Source organism: Glycine max, chromosome 14 (assembly GCF_000004515.6).
Source record: "Glycine max cultivar Williams 82 chromosome 14, Glycine_max_v4.0, whole genome shotgun sequence".
In the NCBI taxonomy this organism is placed as follows: Eukaryota; Viridiplantae; Streptophyta; class Magnoliopsida; order Fabales; family Fabaceae; genus Glycine; species Glycine max.
The window spans coordinates 22964650-22977667 of NC_038250.2; the positions used below are offsets into that span (position 1 = coordinate 22964650).

At 37.5% G+C, this 13018-nt stretch overlaps 1 pseudogene; it reads right to left on the reverse strand.

Annotated features, from left to right (window-relative positions):
• Positions 1-212: 212 nt before the first annotated feature.
• LOC100806888 (uncharacterized) lies at positions 213-5805 on the reverse strand (annotated as a pseudogene).
• Between the last annotated feature and the right edge of the window lie 7213 nt (positions 5806-13018).

Sequence of the window (13018 nt, forward strand, 5' to 3'; positions counted from 1 at the left end):
ATCAATATAGGTTATTATACTATTATACATTATTTAAATTCATTTGTTTAGTTTAAGTTACCCATTCAGGTAAGCTCCTAGGTACACATCTCGTTTTAAATTTTGCATCCAGTTCGTAATGTAACTTTCTGATTCAAATAGAAAGGAAAAATGAATAACTTCTATATAAATTGGAATCATCACTTATTCACCTCATAATTTTAGTAGTTGCTTTATACACTAACCTGGTGAAAACCAATCTCCTTAGTGAGAGGGACACCAAGCTCTGCCATACAAGCCTAGATCCTATCATTTGAGCCAAACAATGCAGGTACCTCTGAAGGCAGTTGTCTTGCATTCTCTCCAATGCCACAGCTAAAGGGTAACCAATTGCAAACCCTCCACCCCCATAAGCCATATTATAACAAAAATGAATATTTTGCATGTGGCTCTCTGAATTGGTCCAAATGTAATAGAATTGATTATGATCATATTTTTGTAACACCCTCACCAAATTCTCGGTCACAAAGAAAGTGTCATCATCCCCCATCACAAACCACCTTTCATTGTTATTATTCTACATCCCTAGCCTCATTGTCTCCGAGACTATGCGAGATATTCTAACTCCCAACCTCTTCCCACGTAGATTCTCGACCTTGAACTTTGAGACATCACTTGATATTCTCAATGTTGGTAAAAGGTATTCCTCACTAGGTTCATTTGTCACTTCTTGATCTAGCCAAAAGTTGCCCCTTGTCACATTTGGCCTTCATCATAGTTTGATGTACTCTTTTCTATGGTTCCATAGCCTTGATGAGGCTGCCATGCCGAACACTATGAGGGAAATGTTGGTTTTTTTCCTCAAAGGGTGTTGTTTTATTGGTGTGTTGAGATGGGGATGAAGCAGTGTTGTCAGAAAAAGTGGGTGGTGGTGGGAAGAGGGTAAGGCTTTTTTTGAGGGCAATCATATGAATGTGTGATGAATCTGAGGGTGTAGAAGAGGTAGGAGATGCAGATTAAGAGGAAGAAGGATGTCATTAGTTTTGTTATGGTACATGAAGAGTGGTGGAAGTTTTCTGAATATTTGAGATTGCTGTAGTTTTTGTTCACAGTGGACACGAATGGTTTCATGGATTTGAGTGAATTTTCACACAAAGAGATAAAATAAAATAAGTAGTGGCATAGAGAGAGAAACAGAGAGGCTGAGGGTGTGTGATTGTGTTGGTTAAACTGAAAAAGAGTTGTTTGATGAATTAGGATTTATGGTTTGTTGTGGGATAATAAGAATTGTAAACAGAACAAAATAAAAGGCACCTCTGCTACACTTAATTTGTTTGAGATTAGGAGATTTAGATTTATTTATTGATCTTGTGGGGATCTTATCCAATGTTAATATATGATTAGGGTTTGATAATCAATTGTGTCTTTCAAGGTAGTTAGGGTAATAGTCGAAGTCTGTTAAACTTATGAAATAAATAAGATTTTTTTAATATCTAGTAAACAACTTGAGAATGCATTATATTTAATCTTTTTTGTTTAAACAACCGCGAAATCATGCATTTATTCTAACCTTACCACTAAATTGATTAAGCATAATGAGCTAGATTATATTTTACATTTGCAAAAATTAATTTAGATTTTGTTGGATAAGATTATTGGTATAATTTACGAGCAAAAAATATATTCGTTTACATTTGAAAAAATTATGGATAAAAATATTTATTTTCTCATTATCTTTTTTTCCTCACCCTTCTCGAATACTACCTGAATCATTAAATCTTAACCTCAACACCATATTTGATTTTTACTTTATCTTTTATCACCACATTATACATTTCGTTTCATATTCCCTCTAAGGCAAATCTATTTTCCTTATGATAAGTTAAAATTTACTAACCTATACTATTTGAAGTGCCTCTTTTCCTCTAAGTTGAAACATTTCATTAATTATACACGGGGCTTGAAATCCATTATTCTTTGACAACTTAGAAAAACCAACCAAAACCAATGTTGGGGAATTGGTTGTCTGCCACTCCTTTCAAGAAGTTCTTATTTGTTGAAGAAACAAATGTATGTACCTTCCTTCAAGTTCATAAAAACTAACCAACAATACAGGATATTCACATAAGAAGTTGGGGAAAAAGCTCAACTCAAGCACTGTACTTATTGAAATGGACAGAAGATTCTGGTTCTACTTCTACCCATTAATAATTCACAACAACAAGTGCTAATGCATGGAACTAGTGTTGAGAGGACTGTTGCATTTGGAAAACCATGTCCTATGTCTGAGGTCCCTAGTAAGAAGACTCATGAAGATTTTGTCCCTCAATTTTAACCCCAAAGGAGTTAACAATCCATATGCCTTCACCTCGCCCAAATTGTTTCCGTTATCTTCAAAGCGCACCAAAACTGGCCGGAGGTACTCAATTTTTTACTCTCCTCTATCGCCTCCGATGAAGTCAAGGCTTGTCTTCACGAACCTCCCAAATGATTTTTTCTTTCTTGTCCACAACGCGTTGAGGTAACACACACGCCACATTTTTCGCGTTCTCCATGGGTCATTTCTACGCTACCTTGTGTCATCGTTGTCGTCGTCCAGCCATCATTACTAGAAAATAAGCTTTTAACATCGATTATTAAGGACTTTCAACATCAGTTATTAATCAATGTTGAAAGTACCAACGTTGAAACTATTATCGTAAAATCGATGTTAATGTAAAATTACAACATTGGTTATTTAAATAACCGATGTTATATAATAAGAATTATAAAAAAAGTTATATATCTTCATATCAACATCGGTTTTTTTAAAAAACCTATGTTGTTAGTGTATGTTAACATCGGTCTTTTAAAAAACCGATTTTGTTTGTTGAAGTGTTGTCAGTGTACGTTAACATCGGTTTTTGAAAAAATTGATGTTGTTTTTAGATTTTTTTTAATATACTGTCTATTTTTTCAGTAACCCCAAAATTAACTTGCAAATTTTAAAAGCAGATCACACAACATATAACTTTCATTTTGTTTTGAAATAGTTTTTACCAAAAATTCCATGACAAATTTATTAATTATTATGAATAAAAAATATTTAATGTTAAAGAGACATGAGTTGTAAAAAATGTAAAGTAAACTACAGTTACAAAATTGCCTAAACATCCTAGGTTTCATTTTTAACTTTCAAATAAAACTTTGCCCATTGGATGTGAAGCACCTTCAATCTCTCTAGTTCCAATGCTCTAGCATCATTGAAATATGACATGATATAATCAAACATAAGTTAATAATATAATACCAATCATAAAAAAATGAAAATTGTTTGAATTAAACAATTACCGTTTCCCAATTATTTTTTAAACTTCCTAAGATTATAATTGACATCCAGTGCATGACGTTATACCTACACTGTAGAAGCAAAGACTTTGAGATTGTAGAAGCAAAGACTTTGCCTTTGATGTTTTGATGATGCCATATGATCGTGATGATTTGATGTCTTCGCACTTATGTTGGTGAACAATTTGATTCTTTGGATGGTCGCTTTGCAGGAATGGATATCCGTCTCACGCAGCTTGAAGAGGATGTGGGTTATATTCGTCAGAGCTTCGATCTTCCACCACCACCACCACCACCTTCTTAGTGTTTAGATTATTATTATCTTTTCTTATAAGCCATGTATTTGGCTATGCTCCTTACGCTATCATTTTTTGAACTTTAGTTTTTCTTCGGTATTTGGACTTTAGTCTTTTTTGCTTAGATTCTATGTGGTTTTGGATTATGACTGTTTGGATTATATTTCACTTCTGAGTGCTTGGATTATGTTTGGTTATGACTTATTTATGCTTAGCTTATGTTTGGTTGTGACTTATGATTGATTATGTCCACTCTATTATATTATCTTGTGTTGATTGCCACACACTTTGGCTTTTTGATGTTGCCAAAGGGGGAGAGAAATGGGGTGGTATAGAAGCTTAGAAATCAAGTAATCATCAATTCCAAAACATAGGGGGAGTTGGAAATGAGTGAACGTAATATATCATGCATATACATTGCTTGTATCTTGATTTCAGGAATTAAATTGTCATCATCAAAAAGGGGAGATTGTAGAAGCAAAGACTTTGCCTTTGATGTTTTGATGATGCCATATGATCGTGATGATTTGATGTCTTATGAAAATGCTCTTCTCAAGTTTAATTGAAGACAACAATCCAAGAATACAAGATACAACATCAAGAAGATCTCTAGTATTTTAGGAAGGGAATTCCAAATTGAGATAGCAAAAGGTTTGGCCAAGAAATTTAAGTTAAAAAGTCTTTTTCAAGAGATTTACTCTCTAGTAATCGATTACCAGAGGATGTAATCAATTTACATTTATATTTAGATTGTTTAATTTGAATCATTATTTAGAAATTCATCTTTAAGTGAACTTGGAACTTGTATTGAAATCAAAGTAGAATTTTAATTGGGGAAATAGTTTGTAATATCTTAATTCAACCACCCCCCCTTCTTATGATATTTGAGGCCCCTTGTCCAACACACACTCAGTGCTTCCTTTTTGTTTATTACACTAAATACATTATGAAATTTTGATATTCAATGTTAAGTACAAATTAGTCTACACAATACTAAAATATAACTAGAAGCATTGTTTAAATGACTTACTTTAACAACAATTCACCTAGCAACAACCTTGGATTTACTTTGTGGAGTATCGTCAAATCCTTTCAAAACACTGTTGAATACAAACATGGATGCATATTGTACAATTAGAATATTGATATTCCTGACTAATTCTAATGCAAATGTATAGAAAAACAACACTGACCTGTTAATTATTCCTTTCAGATAGTTGTCTGACCTATTATGCAACGAACAAAACCAGATCACAACATTTTCCTTAGGCAAAATGACAACCATTTGCCAATGTGCACTGCAGTGGAGACCAATATAGGTTATTATACTATTATGCATTATTTAAATTCATTTGTTCAGTTTAACTTACCCATTTAGGTAGGCTCCTAGGTACACATCTCGCTTTGAATTCTTCATCTAGTTCTTAATGTAACTTTATGATTCAAATTGCAATTGCTCAAATCTCTGGATAGACTATGGCTCGAGGAATCCATACACATGGCATTCCCCACTCGCATACTTGTCTCAGTCGTATGCCTATTGTTGTTATCATAAAGTAAATTATGTATGAATTTAAAACAATAAGTTAGGTAATAAACAACAATGTAAACTGACTTACAGAATCCACAACTGTATAATAGAGATGCTGAGACATTGACCACCGTATGCTATTTCAGACAGATCTTCATGCTTTATGTACAAGGGGAAGTTGTCATTAAACACCCCAAACATGGTAGCATCCCACATAACCTGCAATAGCTTTAGAAAAAGTTGTGGGATGGTCAATGTCATCAGATATAGGGGATCATCGAGATCATGATCCGGCCTATCTGCAAGTTTCATGGGTTCCACAGCTCCCTGTTTATCCAAAATAGTTAATTAACATAATTTAATTACAGTGAACACTTTAATTGAAAAAAGAAGAATTTAATGACACTAAAATACCTATTATGATAAACGCTTCACAAGATGTGTCGGCCAAGCAAGGAAGGTGTTAAGTGCCTGCCCCACTAGCTTAACCTCTTCAGTGGGTACATGAATGAGAGTATTTGCATCTCTAACCTCCTCAACACCAACCTTGACTTGATCATGCATAAAAGAAATGTTGTGAACGGTTGTAGATCCCTCATAAAGTCTTCCTAGGGCAACCAGGCGGGGAGGATTTTCTTCAATGTACAACCCGTATTTGTCTGAGTCACCCATGTATGGATCGTTCCTTGAGGGATCAACACAACTCTCCTTTGTGTTGACACGAGCAATGTTCGCTTTTGGAAAGTGCACTGGATCGCGCAAGTAGTATAAAACGGTAAGAACCGAGTATCGAACTCTCATGGAACTTGTGTTACTTGGTAAAGCTATTTCAGTGAATAGGTGTCTGATGTGAAAAGGGATGTGTTTACTATGAACAGGTTTACCAAGTAACACAAGTTCCTCAGAGTTCGATACTCGGTTCTTACCGTTTTATACTACTTGCATGATTTGGTGCACTTGCCGGAAGCGAACAAGTTTTTGGCACCATTTCCGGGGAACTTCTTTTTATTTGGAAAGTTAGTTCGTTTTTAGGTGCCTATTCTTTATTCGTTATTCTTTGATTATCTGTGAATATTTTTCTCAATTCTTATTTGTCTTTTCTTATTGAATTGGATAATCACCGTTCTGTTAGTATTTTACATGCATAGGTCTCCCATAGGCAATTTAGTTCCTCTGGATTTAGAAATTGAAGCTACATTAAGAAGGAATAGGGCCAAGAGGAGAAGAAAACTTCTGCAAGACAGAACAGTTGCATCCATTCTTGAGGAAGAAACTCATTTCTTTGATTCATTATCACCTAATTCACCATCATCAAGGGAGTCTGCTACTCAATTGCCTGAAGCCGCTATCATGGTAGACGAGCAGCACTAGAGGATCACCCTTGAGGATTATTCAAGCAGCTCAGTACCGCAATTCTTTACTAGCATTGCATGTCCTGAAGTGGAAGCTCACAACATCAACTACCCGCATTCTTTAATTCATTTAATACAAGGGAATTTATTCCAAGGATTACCTAATGAAGACCCCTACGCACATTTGGCAATGTTCATTGAAATATGCAACACAGTTAAGATTGCTAGTGTGCCAGATAAAGCTATTAGACTAAGTCTATTCTCATTCTCATTGGCAGGAGAGGCCAAGAGGTAGCTTCACTCGTTTAAAGGGAACAATCTTAAATCCTGGGAAGAATTTGTTGCAAAATTTCTAAAGAAATATTTCCTAGAGTCCAAGACTGTGGAAGGGAAAGCTGCAATCTCTTAATTTCATCAGTTCCCGGATGAATCTTTGAGTGAAACATTGGAACGGTTCAGAGGTTTATTGAGAAGAACTCCCACCCATGGGTTTTCCGAGCCAATTCAATTGAATATGTTCATAGATGGGATGAGATCACAAACCAAGCAACTGCTAGATGCTTCTGTAGGGAGGAAAAGAAAGCTAAAGACCCCAGAAGAAGCAACTGAACTAATTGAGAATATGTCAGCCAGTGATCATGCCATTTTGTGCGACAGAACCCATCAACCCACAAAGAAAAGCTTGTTAGAACTATCATCACATGATGCTTTATTGGCACCGAATAAGTTGCTTTCTAAGCAACTTGAGATTTTAACAGAAACACTCGGTAAGTAGCTAACTAAATTATCTATTGGTCAACCTACACATTCTTCTGTTTTGTAGGTTACATGTTGTACCATCTGTGGTGAGGCTCATGAAACAGGCCAATGTAATCCCATTGAAGAAAACACTCAAGAAATTCATTATATGGGAAATCAACAGCGACAAGGGTACACTCAAGGAGGATTTTCAGGCTTCCGGTAGGGTCCTTATAATCAACAAGGACAGTGGAGGTCACACCCTAGCAATTAGTTCAATAAAGACCAAGGTGGACCCTCGAATAGGCCAATCCAACAAGGGCCTAACATCTTTCAGAGGACTACTAAGCTGGAGGAGACTTTGACTCAGTTTATGCAGGTAACAATGCCAAATCATAAAAGCACTGAGTCAGCACTGAAGAATCTTGTGCTCCAGGTGGGACAACTGGCCAAGCAGATAGCTGACAAGTCATCCAACAGTTTTGTAGCAAATACAGAGAAGAATCCCAAGGAGGAATGCAAAGCTGTGATGACAAGGAGTAAAAGGTTTGTGGAGGATGAGGAAGAGAAAAGTGTTGGGCTCAAGAAGAAAGCTATTGAAAAGAAAGGTACTGATGGTAAGAAAAATGATGTGAGAGGTGAAAATAATCAGGAAAAAGAGAAACAAATAATGGTCAATAAAAAAGAATTGAATGACCAAGAAAAAGAAAAAGAAGAAGAAAAAGAAAAAGAAAATAAAAGAATTGAAAAAGAGAAAAAAAAAGAATGAAAAGAAGAGTAGAAGTGAGAAATCTGTGAATGAAGGTGCAGAAGTACCATATCCTGTGGTACCTTCCAAGAAGGAAAAGGACTGTCATTTGGCAAGATTTTTAGATATTTTCAGGAAACTGGAAATAACCATGCCCTTCGGAGAAGCTTTACAGCAGATGCCACTCTACTCCAAATTCTTGAAGGATATGTTAACAAGGAAACATAAGTATATTCACCAGGAAAACATTATAGTGGAAGGAAATTGTAGTCTTGTGATTCAAAAGATCCTTCCACCCAAGCATAAAGACCTTGGGAGTATAACTATTCCTTGTTCAATTGGAGAAGTCACTATGGGAAAAGCTCTTATTGACCTGGGAGCCAGTATAAATTTAATGTTGCTCTCCATGTGTAGAAGGTTGGGAGCGTTAGAGATCATGCCCACTAAAATGACTTTACAATTGGCTGACCGCTCCATTACCAGACCATATGGAGTAATTGCAGATGTGTTGGTCAAAGTGAAACATTTCATCTTCCCGGTAGACTTCGTGGTAATGGATATTTGTGAAGATACTGACATTCCTGTAATATTGGGAAGGCCATTCATGTTAACTGCAAGCTGCATAGTTGACATGTGTAGAAAGAAGCTGGAGATGGGTTTTGAGAATCAGAAAATTGATTTTGATTTGTTTGTTGAAGACAAGCCTGCTCCAGCACAAAATTTTTGCTTACAGGTAATGGAAGTGGGTCAAAAGGTTCTGGAGGTAAGAACCAAAACATGATATCACCCATTGAGGTAAAAGCATCAAGCTAATGACATTAAAGAAGAGCTTCCTGGGAGGCAACCCAGTTTTAATTTTTTCTATCTTTGTTTCTCATGTATATATGATGTGAAACCTGCTTTATAATCTGTACATTGGAGTATATCAGCTTATCCTTGAATGTTAGATATAAGGGTTTCTATTTGTTGAGGACAGGACTGAAAAATAACTTAGAAAATATTTTCTGAAAAAAATAGTCCTTTCGCTAAGTGCAAGCCTCACACTAAACGCATCTTTGGTCATGCGCTAAGCCGTGAGTCTCATGCGCTTAATGCCAAACCCTTTGCATTTAAGGCTGATTTGGTCTGCTAAGCTGGCCAAGGCTGAGCTAAGCCAACTTCAATTCGATCTGAATTTGGCTAAGCTACAGCCTGATCGCTAAGCCCATCATACACTCTGGATAAGCGCAAGTCGTTGTTGCCAAGCTCATTTCCTTGCGGTCAGAACTGAGGTTCATTGAGCTAAGCGCCATTCATGGTAGCTAAGCTTAATTCTTTGTGGCCTAAAATGGGTTTCATCGAGCTAAGTGCCCCTCATGGAAGCTAAGCTAAAATCCTTGCAGCAATGTTAGCGCTAAGCGACTCCTTTTCCACTAAGTGCATGCTCCTCTGTACACAAGATGCATCATTTTAGCTAAGCCGGCCCAGAGCCCGACTTAGCGAGAGTTGCAGGTTTTGTGATCTGTAGACCTTGCTAAGCGGTCTTTTTACGCACTAAGCCAAGTGTTGTGTTTGTTAAAAAAAAGAAGCCTGAGTTTGAATTTCAAATGTCAGCTTAGCGCAGTGGCTCGCTTAGAGAGAAGCGTAAAAACTACTTAAGTGAGTGTAACGCCAGCTACACTCACAATGGCCATAATCTTCAAGCTTCTTCTCTACATTCTCCCTCTCCAAAAATTCACGCAATTTGCATCTATGCTTCCTTTTTGCATCTTCTTCTTCCAATCACAAAGCATTTACTATCCAAGTAAGTTCCTTGCTTTTTATTCTCTTTTACTTGTCTAAACTTTAGGGTAGAAAAGCTTACTTTTAGTTTTAGATTTTTAGGGTTTTAATGTTTTGTTAAAATTAGTTTAAGATTAGGACTTTATATACATTTGTACTATATTGAGTAATTTGGGAACATTGCATGTCTAATATGCCTTTTAGAGGCTTGAAAAGTGCAAGAAAATGAATTTCGTTTTTTGCATTTTCTTGAAAACACGATGAACTCACTTAGCGAGCATGCTGCACTAAGCAATTTCATCAGTATTCATTGAATATATGCATTCTCGGACAAACTCGCTAAGCGCACCTACCGCACTAAGCGAGTTCATCGTTTGAGGATGAACACTCATCCTCTTGCTGAACTACCTGTGGCTAAGTGAGGCTGAATCGCTAAGCCCAGGTAGCTTAGAAAATTTTTTTTGTTGATAGCTGCGTGTTAAGCCAAGCTTTCCTGAGCCAAGCGTGGTTCATTACGGCATCTGTCGAGCTAAGCGAGCCTTGTTCGCTAAGCTCCCAATACTTAGTAAAATTTTTGAATTGTATGGTGCCGCTAAGCACAGCCTTTGATGTGCTTAGCGCATATCCTTGCAGCAGATGTTTGGCTTAGTGGGAACTTGCCAGCTAAGCCAATTATGCAGAAGCTACAGTTGTACAACTTCCACTAAGCAACTTCACCTGTCACTAAGCGAAAGTGTGTATTTTGTGAAGGTGAGCTAAGAGGACCATGTCTCGCTAAGCCGCCAGTGCATTTTTCAGTTTTATTTTTTAGTTTTTGAATTTGAATAACTTGTGTCCTGATCAATTGTTTGGTTCCTTTATTTGCAGATGGCCTCTAGGAAACATATAAGTAGTGATTCTAGGCCACAGGATCAGTATGATACCAGGAGATTCCAATCAATGGATGCCAGGAACCGATATATCGATAACATTTTGGACCGAAGGATCCTTCCGGAAAGGAATGTTCAAATTTATCATTTTGAGTTCGACGAGTTTAAAACAGAGTTGGAGAGGCGTAACCTTCACAAATGCCTCACCAACCTTCAGGAAGGGAGCATAGATGTGGCAGTGGTTAAAGAATTTTATGCCAATTTCTATAGTCCAGAAGATCAAGCTCCCAAGTGTGCTAGAGTAAGAGGTCATTTAATCAAGATGGATGCAGACAACCTAAATGAGTTTCTTCAAACTCCAGTGTTATTAGAGGTGGGGGAATCTTTACCCACTTATTATAGATTTTACAGATTAAGGTCTGATCCCAAAGAGATGGTGGCTAGTCTATGCATTCCGTGCAAGGGCTTTATTTTGAAAGCTGAGGGCCATCCATGGAAGCTCCTCAAAAAGGATTTTACTACCTTGGCTTAGACATGGATTGTCTTCTCTTACTCTAACCTAGCTCCTACCTCCCGCACTTCAAATTTGAACACAAACAGAGCTAGGTTGGTCTATGGCTTAATCACAAGGATGGACATGAGCATTGGCGGTTTGATCTCTGGATAGATGACCATGATGGCTCAGTCCAACTCTTCTTGCCTAGGTTTCCCAGCTTTAATCACAGCCTTATGTAGATCGAGGGGAGTTGGATCTGATGCTCTTACCTCTTACGAGAGCCTAAGGCCGGTCATTAACTTGGCTTATATTACAAGGAACTGTTGGAATGTGAATGACCAAACAGGTAATTTTCAAGGGGCAAGGAAGACCTAGCTCAGAGCAGCTGATGTTCCCTCTTCCTCTACACCAATAGCTGGCATCCCTTCATCTTCTACTCTAGCTCCACCTCCAGCTTCAACAGACGCATCTGCCCTGAGCTCCCAGACTTCAGATGCTAAATTGCAGAGCTTGTTTGAGGGACAAATTCTCATTATGAAAAACTTGCAAGAATGGGCTAAACAAAGGCCAATTATGAGTGTAGAGAAATTCATTGAGAAGGTGGCCTGGCCTGGAGTTCGACCTTCTTTTGTGGGGGATGATGGAAGCTCTACAACTCAGGCACCTCAACAGCAGGAGCCAGAGCTAGAAAACAACCAATCATTTGAAGCCACCATCCCTGGAGTTGTTGATTTTTCGAAAGGAAGATTAGAGACGAGACGAGATTCGATGAGGCTACTTATCTTGGGCCAGTGCTAGCACCAGCTGATTCACCATTTCCAGTGGTGGATCCATCTTCACTTCAACACGCAGCCGACCCTTCCACTCCTGTCCTAGAGATCCAGTGCTTTTTGCATTATTAGTATTATGATTATAGTTTTAGTACAATATTTATTTTATGTTTATATACACTGTTAGTTTTATTTATGAGTAGTTGGTTTGCTCATCTTGAAGCATATGGAACAGTTTGACTTGACTTTGATGATATTGCAGTGAAACACTTTTATCTTTTTGTGGAAATTGGCGTATGATTTGGTTTTGAATTGAATGCATGATTGTGATGAGCTTGTGTTTTCTTTCATGAGTTGAGCAAGTGTGTATGTTAGACAAAGAAAGAACAAGAATAAGAACTTGTAGTTAGAAATGTTAGTCAGTAGACAGATTGATTGAGAAAGAAAAGCTTGAACCATAACCCGGTGAGAGTGTGATCTTATATTGTGAGTGAACGACTAGCTTTGAGTAATGGTCTTTGCATCAGTCTCTGAAATCTAGAATGATATGTATGAATGAGGACATGATTGTGTATATACAAGCCAATTGACCAAAGAGCTTACCTTGAATTCTAATTGCATCCTTTGCACCTGTCGCAACCTACCCTTCGGCGGGAGGGCGACGCGTGACTCGCGGGATGCGTGTTCCACGAAAGGAATACGCGCGGAGTCGCCACCAACGTTTATTTGAGGAAAACGTCGGAAAAACCGGAAAAGACGCGATCTACAAACTTTTAAGTGAAAGGTTCAGGAGTTGTATTTACGCACGGGGAAGGTATTAGCACCCCACACGTCCGCCCCAAGGGACGACAGCCTTTAATCGAATGTGCAAACATGACTTTGATTTTTTATGTTCCCTTTTTGTGTCTCTATATCCTTTATACCCTTTTTATATTTTCTCTTTTTGTGGTCGACAAGGGTGTTTCCCTTTGCTCCTACGTATTCCTCAATTTGGGATGAGAAAATCAGACCTACGTAGTTCTTTTTTATCAAGTGATTCTTTTTCACTTTAAGAGGTGATCATTTTAAGGCGTTGGACCTTAAAAATGATCCATTTTACTTAGTGAGAAAATGAAATGACGAACTTCAAAAGCCTATTTTTATGGACGAGC